Raw genomic sequence first — 13,953 nt, 5'->3', positions numbered from 1 at the left:
GGAAAAAAAAGAAAATTTCTGTACCAAGGCTTTCCCATCATCCTTAAATCCAGATCACATTTTTTTTCATTTGCCACGGTTCGTAGGTCATTTGATAACACTAAATTACAATTCTAATTTGAATCAAAGTGACAATGAATGGAGTGTGTCCAAAAACAGATTACCTGTGTAGCATATCAATGAGGACAGCCTGTTTGAAGGGAAGCTCCAGTCTTGTGCAACTCGTTTATGGCCACAAGCCCTTGTTTCCCACTCTTGATTGAACAGCTTTGCTTACCGAACAAAAACACGTCCATTTACATCCTTTGATTGAATGTATTAAGCACAAACTAACCCAGAAACATCCATAAATTCAACTTTGATTACGGGGGGGGGGGGCAGAATGAAGTTCTGGATGGCGCAGCTGCAGTAGATGTGATTCTCTTTCAGTGATTTTATCAGTTTTGTGCCTACAGTTTTGAAATTCACTTTTTAGTCCTCTCAAATCTCTGTGTGGCTTTCACCCTCCTCACTAGTTTCGAGATGGATTAATAAAATGAAATGTAGTGTTGTTGCTGCGCTTTGCCATCTTTCTGCAGATTTGGCAGAATGTAAAAGCTCCCCTTTCATTAAGTGTGCAAATGGTTCCTTTGACAGCCAGTGTCAAAAACATGCAAGAGGTCTATTAATAAACGATTGGAGAAGCACACTGGTGGGGTAACCTCAGCAAGCCTTAACCTTAATGGTCATCTCTTTCATGAATTTTTCAATTCCTCATTAAGGTTTTAGCCATTAAAGGTGCATTTGTTTCAACTATACACTGTCAAAACAAATGACAAATATGTGAAGGTAATGAAACTGCTACATATCCATAGAGCACATTTGCATAGAAAGCTAGAAGCAGATGAGTAATTTGATCAACGAAGCCGCGGGCAAAACTAGGAGCCATTTGTTGTTGCCTGGAGCCATAGAAATGGATAAAAAAATAACTTCATACTCAGTGCAAATCGCTAGTGTTTGGAAACCTGTGGGGAGACTGACTGAAAAGCTCATTTTTTATCATGTTCTGTAAAGGAGCAAAGGATTAAAGTGTAAGCACAACACAACCAATGGTGTCAATATGTAATGCTCAACATTGTGCTTGGCAAAGTCTCTCACCATATGAGAACAAAAACGACTCCATCTCTCTAGGGTAGAAATTAAGTGACCTTATTTTTTCCCCTTCACTTGTGTCCCAGCCCTAATGTTGTCTCTCCCGTACACCCGGTATTGTGATGTAAATGAGATGCATGTTTTGGCTCATCCTGCTCTGCTGAAGTGGAAAGGTAAATATTTGCATTATGCTCGCAGAATGGAGTGCCCGCCACATTGCATTATTCCATTAACCCACGTCTTCATGCACAACAACACTGTGTCTAATAGGCTAATCGGCCTATAGCTTCACGCATACCACAAAGTTTGGACTGCTCACAAGTCACATCTGCGTTCGTGTGCTGGTCAAGCTGCTCATGTTATTCCAATCTAACTCATAAGAAGTACACATTACCTCTGTCTGCTCGGTGTGTCTCTGTATATATTTGAGCAATAGTTTTATTTTCCTCGGATGTATTAATGCAAGGGAAATGCTTTAGGTCAATCAGATGTAATGAATGAGCTCGAAGTTCTCCCACTGTCACCGATCATTGAACAACAAGGTGAAATTTCCACGCCATTGTATCACTCACATTGGATTGTTTTGTTTTCAGGATGGACAATTAACCCCCTCCACTGTCCGTGTTTCAGTGAAATGTTTTCAGGTCACAAACACTTTGATTATTGACTCGGCCTTTTAATAGCATCCTCAGACAAATGACAAAAGGAGCAGTGGACTGCACAGGACTTCTATCTTATGTGTTAAATCAGGCATGTGTATCTCCAATGAGATCACATATCCTGATGCTGAGATGCACACGTCAAGAGGGGGACATGGATCTAATGAAGGTCTATTTGAATGTAAAAGGCCATCCAAAACAATCAGCTCAGTTTGTGAATATACAGTTTGCCTTGGGGCATTATTGGATACGTGAGTAACAGACCTCAGCTTTATAGTCACACAGCTATCCAGCTACCTGCTAATTCATATAAACCAGGTCTGTTTTGTTTGTTTGTTTATTCCCACCTCCTGCTGACCTTTAAAAAAAAAAGCAACTTAACGTTAAAGAGAGAGCTCTGCTGATCTCTGTCGTCATCATCAGGCTGGGAAGCAGTAACTGAGATTCACACTCAGTTAAGTGTGAATTGCTATTTTCATGCTGGAGAACAGTTAATATATTGTTTGCACGTGTCAGTGTGGAAGTGTAATATCTGTGGTTAAATGTGTATTATTGCAACAAATCAAAAATAGCATGTTGTAAACTTGACCATATTTACAGTCAACCCAGTCAATGAGTTATTATACATAAATCTGCTTCCTCTTTTGGACAATCTTTGTGTATTTGTCATGCATTTTAGAAATCCTGAGAAAATGTAGCCACATAAATCTCAAGGAGCAAATAATAAGATGAAGATGAACCTCATGTGTGTTTATAAAGCAACTGTCTATAACTGGGTACAAAATGGCATCTAGGCAAGGCACAAAAAATTAAAGCAATCTTTGCGCATTTTTGTAGGAAGAATAGTCACTGTTGCTGCTCTATACCAGTTTCATTTCTTCCAGTTTTTAAACACAGAGGGATTTTCTTTCCCCCAAATTCACTGCGTCAGCTTCATTACAACTGCATTGTTGCCTGCATTGTCTCTGACAGGAAATGTTCAGAAAAGTCCAATTCTGCTCCCTTTCTAGCTTCTACAATCTGACAACTATTTTAGAAGGTCAGAGATTCACATGCCAGTTTGTCTCGTTATATTTCCAAGATCTGAGAAGTGATAATCTGCAGACTGTGTTGAAGGACTCAATGGCTACTGGATAGATGCAGCATCATGGCTGCTACTGCACATCAAGGACAAACATTTGATATTTCAGACATCATCATCTCTCTGAGGGTCATTGAAGTGACTGATTCCCTGTTTAGAATACAGAGATGAAAAAAATGTCGTGTGACACACACCCAAAGAAAATCTAGTTGCTTAGTTGGCACCTCATCAAGCCAAGCCAGCAACATAAATCCTAACTTTATTTCACACTCTGTTACCTAATCTAAATAAATATATATTCTACAGAATGGCACTACTTTGGTGAATAACATTTCACAGTGCCTGGAACCAGGAGGCATCATACAGAGAAAAACCGCAGGGAAAATTGAATTGGACTTGGCAAAAACATGGCTGCTGAAGTGGTTGGTTTGCCTTTTTACTTACTGTAGCAGTGTGAGACTGCTCTCTGGCACTGCCGTCTTCTGAATGCAAGCCAAGGCCTCCTGCCTGCTACCGAGGTACAACAAGGTTGCAGCTGCGCAGCACTTTAAAGAGAATATTTAAATGCCTGCTGATAAATTGGGCCCTGTGGTGTGCTGTGTCTGTTTGTTCACTTCATGTGTTATGGTGTCCTTGTCAAATGATCTTGCGGTCTGCACAGTCAGCGTTGAGTCTCTGCATTGAGACTTCTACTTGTCCAACTTTCTCTGTCGCAGATATAACTGTTAAATTTATGCTGCACTTTGTCTCCAAATTGGATTGACCTGAAGGCACAATCAACCCAGGGAGAGGGCACTAGAAAGTGGTCATATTGATAGTGTAATTTTTTGCCAGCTTGATAGGCCAATTAATGTCTGTTAACACAGGGATTGAGGAGTCGAAGCTTTGTAATTTATCCCCACCGCATACAGTTCAGCGCTGAACTCAGATTACAGTATCACCTGAAACCAGAGGCGAGCGAAACAAGCCAAGTGGGAAAAAAGCTCTCACTTTTCATACAGCGCACAAATGAGTTTGCGGTTGCATCTAGAACGAATAACATAGTAATCCACCTAAAATCCCTCAGGATCAATTGCTGTTGAAGGAGTCTGCACCCACCTATCCTTTTTCCAACCCGGTGAGCCCAGGGTACTTTTTAGAGGAGATATTATTCAAATCGGCTTGGGGAAAGTATGCCACATCCTTGCCAGTATTGCTTGTCTCTGTGCAGTTGGCATGGGCGAAGTCAGCGAATAATGTGCTAGACAGAATTAAATTTGAGATACTTTTCTCACACAAGTTGTGGAAGAATTTTTCACTTCACTTCGATCATCTATCTTTTACAGTTTTATGGGCTTTTTAGGAAGTATTACATTTGAAGTGCACAGCTATACAGTAAGAAACTCCACCACTACCATTAACATAATTCCCAAATTGTGCCTCAATACAACTCACAGCTGTCAATGACACTAAATAATTAATGGTGAACATATTACTTGAACTGTAGCCTGGCCTCATTACATCCCTTTGTAGGCTCCTTTCATTTATGCAGTGGACTAATTCGTGAGGGAGCAGTTGAAGCATTTCTCCATCATCCCCTCCAGCGCAGTATCCCATAGCAAAGGCTTCTCTCTCTGCTGTAATCAAAGGAAAATGTGCAGCATGAGCACATTCACTTAGGGCTTGCTAATCTTCAGCTCTGACTTTTTTTCCGAGCAGAAAACCACTGGAGAAGCCAGAGGGAGGAGGCGCATGTGTCAGCGCTGTTTCTTAAATAAGGAGGTGAAGTAGATGGCAAAAAGACAAAAATGATGGAGTGAATATTCCTGGTAGAGGTCTGAGCTTTCTGCAGGCGTGTTTTTCCCACCCCAGTTCCACGGTAACCCCATTAAATATAAAAAGAAGAGGTGGCTGTAGCATGAGGCTGCACAGGGATGCCCTCTGTGTCTTAATTGAAATGATGCCAGGGGCAAGAGGTAAGGAGATTCTGAGGTTACTGAATTATTCCCCCAGCTGTGAGGGTGGAGCACTCCCATTCGATTTTACAATCCGAGAGGACAAACCCATTAAAAAGATTCTACGGGATTCCCCTTTGGAGAAGGAAAGAAAATCTGAAATTGTTCCCGATCAAGCAGGGAGATAAAACAATAATATTCAGCACTCTGGGGCAAAAAAACATACAAACCATTTCTTGATCAATTAACTAGGATTTTAACTTGTTTCTAGCAAGTGTGGAGTAGAAGAAGAGACACTCAACCAGAGGACTGTGTGAAGGGAGTTCGCAACACTGATAGTTATCACAGAACCAGAGGATTCAAACAGAAACAGTGTCTTCCGTACAATCAGCACAATCTGAAAGCCTTGATGAGAATTCCCTAAAGCACACAGATCTGGGGTATGTGACACACTGCTGATCATCACAACAGGATAGCCATCGAATAGAGGCAGCACTTTTTCTCTATTACTGTCTATTCTTACAGTCAGTGTGCATTGAAGGAAGATTAGAATGGGTCAGTATATATTATTACCCCCTTTTAAGTGGATATGGTTAACTTGTTAGCAAACAAATGCCTATTTAAACATCCAGCCGATGTGGAGCTACATTATCATTCATTCAGAGTCATTTCTTTCCTTTCAGTCTACACCAGCTCAGGGGGGAAATATCTGGCTTTTAAGCTCCTAAATGCTCCACTATGTGTATCAGCTGGGGTCACCATCACTGTGGGGTTGGGAAACAACAACTTTAGTTAAAGTTAGTTGAACTGCAGAATAAAGACAAGGAGACTTTAACTATAATTCTGATATCTTCTTTGTTTTAATTATTCTGTGTTTGGGAAAGGTATTTCACTCATTTTGTTGAGCACAGCTATTTAGACAATTATGCTCATTTTATAAAGACAAAGATATGTGATAAAGAGTGTGTAATAAACAATATCTAATAAGGGTACAAAAAAATAAATGCAATCCTGGTAATGTAATGATGTGTGGCTCCATATGGTGTCTCTCTTTTCTAATGTTTTCCCTGCTGTTTTACATTTTCACAACATGATAATGGGGAAGATTTTATGTGTTCAATCACACCTCCAGTGTCTTTTTTCCCATAATGAGAGAATCTGATTTTTTAAAGCTAATTTGATGAAGTTAAAGTGATGAAATAATGGTTCAATTAAACCCCACTTAGCTTCTGGCCTCAGACCTAATGTATGTCATCTGTCCCTCTCCACTATGAACTATCTTTCAAAGGCGGACAAATCTTAAACCTCAAATAAATAGAGCAGTTTTCTGTTTTGTTGCTGTAAACATCTTTAGGGGTGCACTATGTAAAACCTGAATGCTGTATTTTGTCCCTCTCTGTAAGCATACAGCAAGGCTTGCACATTCTTTGGAAAGCTGATAAATATAAAATATCGCCCTACTGCCTGAAAGCGCCTGGGTTGCTTTGCATGGCTGCACTTTGTATCTCTGCTCATGACTGAAAGGATGTGTTGCATCGAGTAAGACCAAGAGCACCCTGCTTATCTACATGGGAGAAAAGCAGAGAGTAAATTCAAGATTTATGTTCTGGCCAGCCATCACGCTGTTTGAACCTCTCAGAGAAGTGGAAATGTTGCAGCTAGGGTGCTGATGCTATACAGTTGTGCCAATTGCTGTCAGACAAAGTCTCTACATAGATTTGCCAACATGTGCCAAGACCCAGAGCTTTGCCAGGACATACTGTCACCCAGAACTAATCTAGCACAGACAGGCATGGACAGGGCACAGTTTTCACTAATTTACTCACATCCGGTACAAGCCTTACTGCTGCTTTTTGGTGCTGACTCACAGCGAATTTGACTAGCATTTCAATGTAAAAGAACAGCCAGTCAGAGCTGTTTTTTCACAGATATTATGTACATAAATAATATTACTAAAACTTGCATTTCATTTCCATAATTTCAGCTCTTGATGAGAATTTTGTGCACTACCAAAACATATCGGTATCCAAATTGAATGAAACAAATGATATGCGGTTCAAATATGGCACTACTGACAGTGTATCTCTCTACAAATCTCCCCTCTCCATAGTGCAACAAAGCACCTCTACTGTAACCATCAGGGTTTAGCACAATCTGAATCGCCCTCCAAGAGCCTCAGTCTGTCATGTGCTGTCTAAAACCAATGGGTGCCATGTCTATAACCCCGGCCAAAAGGCTCAGCTGGGCTTTGTGCTGGGAAATGGACTGCTGGACCCTGCCAAAAAGCCCTCAAAGTCATTTCTCCCAACTGTAGTCTTGGGGATTCTTGTTAATCCACCGTACCCATCATCTATAAATAAGTGGCACACTTGTGGAGAGAGCAGTTTAGAAAGAGTGGTTTGAGGCTGGACACTTACAAGGCCTATCATTCTTCATTTCCACTCCGCTGAGCAAAGCAAATTGGAGGAGGCCAGCAGGAACAGGTATTGAGGCAGGAAGTCTGTGTGTCAGGTGTTGTTAAAAAGACTTTCCTCTCAATTTCCAAATCCACCACTCTTTATGGCAAATAGAAATAATTGTAATTCACAATACTAGAGTAAATCGACTGCAATGTGAATATGCACTTTGGGACAGAGTGCTAGTGATTGTCGGTGAATGTTTTCACCATCTGCTCTGTGTTTACTCTTCATAACTTTAATTTATTTGGATGGGCTCTTTACTATAAATATAAAAATAGAAAACTTTATTCAGAGTAGCTGTTTTTTCTTTCTCTTAGCTTTAAGATGCCGGGGGCTGTTTGACTCCCCAGTCTGCACTAAACAGTAATACACCACAGCTATGATAGGGAATGAGTTGTTTGTTCCACGTCACTGCTTTGCCAGATATTTGTTTAATAAATTGCCACGGGGTAAGGCGATTATACAACCTAATTCTCATTGTGGCATTAATTGCCAAGTAGTTAATTAAAATGCACAGTGATTGGAGCCTACACTGTCCCGCAGGATGTAATAAAGCCGATATTATAAACACTTGATTGTGAGACTGATACCATAATATGCACCATCTCGTCTATCAGCATTAATGAGGTCTTGAAATTATACTTCCTGTCACCTTTTGTTTCTCACAGTCATCTCTGAAGACCATATCTGCCACTTTCATTCCCTGTCACTAATAGCACATTAAAGGACTAACCTCCTTAAAGCAATACGGATGGACCATATTTAGCAATGTAAAACTGGTTATTAAGCTTTTATTGCTAAGGGCAATAGGGTTAAATGAGCAGGATTAGCAGGCTGATTTAAAAAATTACACTATGAAATTGAAACAGGGAAATGAGCTGACGCAATGGACCACATTGTCTGATGTTGTTTTTGTTAAATATCTCTGATGATAATTTGTAATTATCTCATCAAATACTCAGAACAGATCTGGGAATACCTTTATTTTTTAGTACTACAGAGGACATTTTATTGGCTTAAGTCATGTTAAATAATGCATTCATTTCTGACAAAGCACTATGATGTGTCTGCTGCTGCAACAGAGTTGAAATATGTTTTTGAATATGTATTTAGGCACCCAAAGTCCACAGGTGTTTCTATCAAGGGAGGTTAAAGTAAGACATCATGAAAGGAAACAGGAACTTTTCTTTGATGTTTGTCATTATTTTGCCTACCATTTACAATAAATATCCTGTAGTTATAGATTATATATCTGTATTTGATCACAAATACTTGTCTGTTTGTATTCAAATTTTTTGTTTCTATCCTTAATGGTCATGAAAGTCATTTTATATCTGTCTTCATTAAACCAGACGCTAATTTCTGCATGGAGCTGGATTTGTTTTTTTTATTGGATGCCACATGTTTTGCATTCACCATAATGGCTTAAATACTTTTTATGGCTGTGAAGCAGCTCTGACCAGCTGGCATGCTCTCTGCCCCTTTGAGCATCGCAGCACTATTCAGTCCGCTGACAGTTGTTTCATGTCTGTCACATTAGCAAGACTCTGCAGATAATATTCAATAGCTGTAAAACAGATGTGCTCCGAATGTTAACTCATCACATATGGGTGAGTTTATTATCCAAATATGCAGAAAGGAGGATGATGTCAATTCAAAAAAGTATGTTGCCACTATAAATCCTGATGGGGAAATGCACATTCAGTAACTGGCACTGTAGATTGTTGAGATTGCTAGTCGTCTATTTCTATGAGACAACACTGAATCGCCTTTTGTTTTCAGATTCTTTATTAGTCTAAGTTTATTTTGTTGAGGTCAAGGGAAGGCCGGCAATAATGTTACAGATGGATTAAAAAGAAAATAAGAATATAGGGAAGGAAGTAGCACAAGGGGAAAGAAAGGGTGGATATCAAGTGAAAAATATTTAAAGCTGCACTAATCAATGTTTTTAGAGTAACAGTGGATCAAATGACTACATGTGAAAGGAGATGCTCTTAGTGACACCACAGAGAATCATTTCAAGATTTACTAGATATTACTCTTTCAAAATATCTAATTGAATCTATAATCCAGATTTTTATAATGATCACTGTGATCTCAATAGACATGCACTGTGAAACACATGCCATGGTCTAGAAGCGCATCTTCATACATACATCCTCCATATTTTATGAAGGTCCACTTCTACAGTCCGTTCACATAACTGGGATGCAACTGGAATACCGCAACACTCTCGTCATTCCTTAAATGTGAATAAGAATGCCTGTGGTTGCTGTTTTTTTCTCTTACTGGGGAATGCCACGGGTGTCAAAGCAATCAGGAGAGCTTAGAGGCATAAAGTCCACTGCTACCCTCCTGCTGTCAGCCTGCTAGCCCACCACACTTGAGCCCTGATCCAACCTGACACATGGGACTGCACAGTATGTCCTCCAATACCTTTAGGGTCCTTTTTTCCTTTATAGGCCTAATTATCTCTCTTTCTCTGGAAAATAACTCAAAGACGGTATATTTTATTTGGCTCTGTATGGTTTTTACAGCATCCAGCATTTTTTATGTGACCTTGTGAACTCATCAACTCGGTAACCAGCTGCTAGGTCTCTAATATCACACATCCGGCTTCTAATCCTGAGTTAGTTACCTCTCAATTATCACAATTAATCATTAATGGAATGGTTTAACATTTTGGAAAATAATATTTGCTTTCTTTCCGAGAGTTAGATGAACAAATCTTTCTGTTAAATATGACCCTACAACCGGCAGCCAGTTAGATTAGCTTAGCATAATGAGTGGTAAAGGGAACAAAACTAGTTTGACTCAGTCCAAAGGTAAAAAAACAACAAAACAGCTACTGGTACCTGACTGATACAAAAACTGAAGTGCAAAAACCATAAATTGCAGTTTCTGACAATTTCTTAGTCGTTTTCACACTTTGATGTAATTTAGTGAGCTTTGGAGGTGCTGTAGGCAAATCTTGTTACCTTTTAAAGAGCCAGGCTAGCTGTTTCCTCCTGTTTCCAGTCTTTGTGCTAAGCTAGGCTAACCAGCTGCTGGCTGTAGCTTCATATTTAGCTCACAGTCATGAGAGTGGTTTATGGAACAAACTCTCAGCAAGAAAGTGAATAATTTTTCCTAAAATGTTGAACTATTGCTTTAATTGCATGCTAGTTTGTCTCAAGAATGGACAAGCGATGAGCCTGGATTATTTAAAGATTAATTACCCAGGATTTACTCACTACAATAAAAATGGTTTGGGGCCACGAGAGAATACAGGCCATCTACTGCAGCATGGATGTTTGTGATGTAGAACCCTTTACATGTTCATGGAGCTCCCCTCTGGCTCTCTGGAGTCAAATAGACGTCAAGGCTCACTGTGCACTCATGGTTTAAGGATGTCAGCAGTGAGTACATGATCACTTGTGCATGCTGCTTTAATGGCACACCCCATGTTGCACTAATAGCTCATGTTCTTTTCCCTCCCCCATCCTCATCCCCAGGGACTTAACAAATGGACCATCCACTGTATTGGAAAGGGATTTTCCCTCCCAACCCCATTACGTCTGCAGATCCATTTTTCCTGGGTTTTACTACCTTCTGCTTTCTGCCTCATTGGTTGGTCATGGTGGTCAGTCTTACACAGTTTGATGCTCCTACCCCATAAACAATAAGATATTGCAAAATGCATTATGCACATTTTTGCTTCAGCAGCTTCCATTTAAATATACAATGTCTGAACGAACGTTGGTGTCAATCTCTCATCTTGCTCAACGTGACAAATAGTATTTTCGTATGGTTTCCATCTAATTTACTGTCTAGAAGATCAATAGAGTCGCACACTTGGAGTGAAATAGCCCATGAATTGCTGAAGATACACGTCTCTGGCTTTACAGCAGTAGGAAAAGGATAACACGTACATACATGTGTAAAAATGTTTATGCACAATAATAAATGGCTTTAGCAGTTGCAGTAGCTGACAGAAGTCAGAGGTCTATAATGGCCCCTCTATTGCATATCTGAAATGACTCATTCACTTTATTTATGGCTTTCTGATGGCACTGTAAATACGTTTGCACATTACAGTCCTGTGAGTGAATTACTAGAGATGAGATTGCATAAAATGCAATTTTGCCCCATTATTGTCTGCCATGCTTTTTTTTTCCCACATTGATGGCTTTGCGTGCTATACATACATTATGTAAACTGCAGCATACATACTTAAGTTGTTATATCTTGTTTTTTGACAACAGCACCATGAGATTAGCGGAGATAGACTAGGCCGTAATGATGACCATTTGTGTGTGCCTCTTTTCAAAATGAAGAATGACAGTTCTGTTTTTTCCTTCCTCTCATTATGATACTCCACTCCATTCAATCGATGGCTGGCTATTCTATTTCCAAGTGTCATGTTTAATGAACACACAGCTCATTCATTTACAGCCAGAGAAGGGAGGGAAGAAGAGAGGGGACTGTGCAGTATAAGGCTGACTGAAGAAATCAAAAGGAATGAGAGAAAGAGCATAAATGATGGTCGAGAAGGAGAATCAAAGAAAGAAAAATACAGTAAAAGAAAAGAGGAGGAAAATTAAAGGCATCTGGGGTTGCAGTGGATGCTCAATGCTGTTAGATGCTTGCTCATGAGGGTCCTTAGGCTGGAGTCACTACATTCAAACTCACAAATTAGAGAATCAGGGTTTTTCCTATACTTTGCACAAACACCCCAGGGTGGGATTTGTCTTATTGTGTTTGGAAGGGTTTTGACAAATGTATTTTCCCCTTGTCTGAACCCCCCAACACCCCACTATTTCTAAAGCCAGCTAAGCAAGCATGAAAATGAAGACGTGGACAGAGAGAAATGCATTTGCTGTCATGTGCTACCCATACAATGATGGGCCTGCAGTAAGACATGCACATTAAAGATAAAAATACACAAAGACATGGACTAAAAAGCAAACCATACAGCATATTGTCTGCGTAAGGTGCTACAAAGACGACACATTAATTATCAAATTATTCGTCGATTCGATTGTTGTGTTGAGTCTTCAAAAGATGCCCTGCCTGAAGGGATGTTGTTTTTTGGCTCTTTGATTCATCCATACTAGCCATATTTTCTGAGGACAACAGCAATACTTTCAAGGTAAGGATGTGTATCCCTGAGCTGAAAAGAGCCAAGTCAACAATCCCCTTGGAATGCATTAGAGACTCATCAACGTTCCTCTGCCTTAAAAACATGGGCTCAGCTCTTTCTTTTGCTCATCCCTTGTGGTAAACGCATTCTCATTAAATAACTTCCATAACAAAGGTGCAACTGTAGAACAGGTGATGGGTAATTTTCAATACCCTCAAGGGATTTGTAAAGCTACAAATAGAAGCAGGCAAATATCGATCTGGCTCAGGTTGGAGAAGAAAGATTAAATTCATTAGCTTAAATTTTAGTGCTTCAACAGAGTGTCCAAAGATGTTTGAACACTGAAGATGAGGAGACAACGTTAACCACAGAATTCAAATTCTAATAGAAACCATTATGCCGAACTGTGTACCTTACTGGTACCAAAGGAATGAAACTCCAGGCATTGGTAATCTTGAAACAGCACCGTACCATTTCACAACTACTTTTCAGGCCCATGAAATTGTCCATAAGCTTCAGTCTGGGGACATGAGAGGGTAAAAAGAGTGAGATTATTTTAACAACTCACTGAAGGTCATTGGTTTTGTGGCTGAGGTCATTCACAGCATAGACCCTGTGGTGTTTTATTTCCCCTCTATCTCTTTCTGTGTGCACCTCTCCTCTTTCTTTCTTTTCCCCTTTTCAGCCTCCACCCCCCCCCCCCCCCCCCGCCCCTTTCCTGCTTTTCCTCACACATTATTTACCTTTAGCTTTGGGTATTTTCCTATTTCTTAGGCCAGACTACGATATCGCAAAGTTCTGTGTGTGTGCTTGGTCAGGGAATCCTGCAGGACATCAGTCAGAGAGGTTTTATAGAGATAAGATAGGAGTGTGTGGGGGGAAAAAAGAAAAAACTCCAAACATGACCCCTGCATGCACACACATATGAACACACATACCTGTATATACAAACACACAGTTGGCATCAGTCTTCATTACACAACACGACATCTTTGGAGCAGAAGACGGGGAGATAGCGATAACAAGTCACCTGCACTTCTCTAAACCACTGGAGCCGTTCCTTTTGTACAGTGCATCTCTTCGTCATTTATCCCCTTGTCACCACAAATTTTACCCACGGGCTCAGTGGAACTTTTTCTCCCACTATACATAGCAAGATACAGAAGTAGGTGACTTTCCTTCAATTTTTTTATTTTGACATGTTTTTTTCAATCAAGGGTTTCTGCCTGAGAATCCCAAGGGGCTCGTATTTCAGCGTTCTTATTTGACTCACATGTTTCTGTGTTTCCTTCTCTGTCAAAAGGGATCTCAGGCTGCTCCTGGCAACTGCAAATGCTGACATCTTCTGATATGAGCTTAACTAAATATAGTATTCACCTTGGAGTTCAAATATTAAGGTTATTCTGTTAAAGGTACCACGTGGAGTTTTTCACCACCAGCAATGTTTTGATGACACAACATAGACAAACTTGTTATGTTATTCGGAGTTGTGCTTCTGGTCACCTGGCGATTGTAAGTTCAAAATTAATTCCCTTTTAGCTCTGTTTTTGGACTTTACCAACTCCTG

This window comes from Enoplosus armatus, chromosome 10, assembly GCF_043641665.1.
Source record: "Enoplosus armatus isolate fEnoArm2 chromosome 10, fEnoArm2.hap1, whole genome shotgun sequence".
Classification (NCBI taxonomy): domain Eukaryota; kingdom Metazoa; phylum Chordata; class Actinopteri; order Centrarchiformes; family Enoplosidae; genus Enoplosus; species Enoplosus armatus.
This window is presented reverse-complemented; position numbering follows the sequence as displayed.